This window comes from Schistocerca piceifrons, chromosome 2, assembly GCF_021461385.2.
Source record: "Schistocerca piceifrons isolate TAMUIC-IGC-003096 chromosome 2, iqSchPice1.1, whole genome shotgun sequence".
In the NCBI taxonomy this organism is placed as follows: domain Eukaryota; kingdom Metazoa; phylum Arthropoda; class Insecta; order Orthoptera; family Acrididae; genus Schistocerca; species Schistocerca piceifrons.
In genome coordinates this window covers 959,145,312-959,147,706 of record NC_060139.1, presented here as the reverse complement: position 1 = coordinate 959,147,706, position 2,395 = coordinate 959,145,312, and the positions used below count along the sequence as shown (strand labels likewise).

The window sequence follows — 2,395 nt, the reverse complement described above, 5'->3', positions numbered from 1 at the left end:
AATGATAGGTATTCGTGATTTTGTTGGTCATAAATCATGTCTAGTGTATGTTCAGTGAATAGGCCTATGTTGTAAAAGAGCCTGTTTCACACAAAAATACAGTCTTAGTTACCATTTAATGTCACGTAACTATAGGTCTAATTCATGTGGCTAACAGAACACTAACATTTACTATTAAACTAGTAAATAACAGTACACCATTAACTTGTTCTAATTCGTTTATCGTTTATTCCTATTAGATTTACAACAGAAATACCACGATGGTAGTAGACATTTGGAAATTTGTGGTAAGTTCCTGTGTGACCAAACTGCAGAGGTCATCTGTGCCTAGGCTCACACACTACTTAATCTAACCTAAATTAACTTACGCTAAGGACAACACACACACCCATGCCCGAGGGAGGACTCTAACTTCCGACGGGAGAAGCCGCACGAACCGTGGCAGAGCGCCCAAGACCACGCGGCTACTCCGCGCGGCCAGTAGACATTTAATTACTAATTCGTTGTACAATGTAAGCCAACAGCCTTGCCGCAGTGGTAACACCGGTTCCCATCAGATCACCGAAATTAAACGCTGTCGGGCTAGGCTAGCACTTGGATGGGTGTCCATCCGGCCTGCCGAGCGCTGTTGGCAAGCGGGGTGCTCTCAGGCCTTGTGAGGCAAACTGAGGAGCTACTTGACAGAAGTAGCGGCTCCGGTCTCGGAAACTGACATACGGCCGGGAGAGCGGTGTGCTAACCACGTGCCCCTCCATGTCCGCATCCAGTGACGCCTATGAACTGAGGATGACACCGTTGGGCCTTCATGGCCTGTTCCGGAGGAGTTTAGTTTTTAGTTTAGTACAGCGTAAAACAGTATGATTTCGTTTTATTTTTTGGTTCTTCGAAGCCTACGACTGTGAGAACAATGGTTTTGCTTGTTATACAGTGACGTTTATACAATGACACCAGGAGGTTTACGTCAGATTTGTCGTGTAGAATTCGATGTTGAATCATGCAGCACGTTACACAAATGTATGAGTATTTTACCTAAATGAACTGACCTTACGGAATCTGGTAATTGCTCTTTTCGGAGTAACTGAAATCCTAACGCAACGTGACGTAAAACACGATAGTCCTGTCTTCCATTAATACTGCTCAAAGCCACACAAAATCAACATGACACCAGAATAAAACAAATCCAGCTACATATGTGGAATTCCTCTGAAAAGAAAATGATAGTGAAACATTCTAATAGCATTTTAAAATGCTTCTCTACGTCCACTATCGTCAGTTTTCTCTATAAATACCAACGACCCATGTAAATTTACCTCTCTGACAACTCTTAAACAACAGTTTACTGGTGTGAAGCACGCGAAGCATCATACCGAGTCAGTGGTCTAATAACCACGTGTAAAAGCTATAAACAAATTCATCAGCACCTATAGGGAAAGATGCAGCAATATTGCCAAAATTGGCGTGTTCACATTACAGTGAAGTCGCTGAATAACGCAGCAGCACCCACATTGCAGACATCACGCTTAAGGTGCCATAATAAACGGAACACAGTGCATAATGGGAGTTATTACCCGAAATGCGCCTTGCGGGAAGTAAAGAAAAATCATGATTGGCAGCAGCAAAGAACGTTTGTTTCTCCGCCTGTTTTTTTGTTTCTAAGATAATGAAAGAAGACTTATTTTACAAGATTTTCGATATCTTAGCTAGTTTTCTACGTAGTCACCGCTCAAAATTAAACATTTGTCGTAGCGATCCACAAGCTGTCCCATGCCTCCTGCATACTCAAAAAATGGTTCAAATGGCTTTAAGCAATATGGGATTTAACATCTGAGGTCATCAGTCCCCAAGACTTAAAACTACTTTAACCTAACTAACCCAAGGACATCACACATTTCCACGCCCGAGGCAGGATTCGAACCTGCGACCGTAGCAGCAGCGCGGTTCCGGGCTGAAGCGCCTAGAACCGCGCGGTCACAGTTGCCGGCCTGCATATTTATTTGACGCCAAGTTGTTAGACCCGTTGCTATAGTCCCCCTTTCAGTTCGTTCTCATTTCGATAGTACTTTCCGTCATAAAAATCCATGCATTTGGGAGAAGGCCACGTCCGGTCTATAATCCTTCATAAAAGCAGCATAATGCAGCCGAGCGCTATCGTGAAAAAGCACCATGCCGCTGGACGACAGTCCACTCCCTTAGTCGGTGAAGGGTCTGGCAGTAAGGCGCGGCATTTATGCACGGCCGGTTCTAAGAGGGAGAGCGGGGAGTGGGAAAGGGGGCACCTTATTTTTAGGTTAAGTATATAATATTTGTTGCGGCTAAATTTTAATGAAAATAAATGTTATTGAACTATATACAAGTAAAACAAATGCAATCAAAATCAAGACCATTCAGTAAATAA

General features: G+C 43.3%; 1 pseudogene; it reads left to right on the top strand.

The window, feature by feature from the left end:
* Positions 1–516: 516 nt before the first annotated feature.
* LOC124778762 lies at positions 517–634 on the top strand (annotated as a pseudogene).
* Positions 635–2,395: the final 1,761 nt, after the last annotated feature.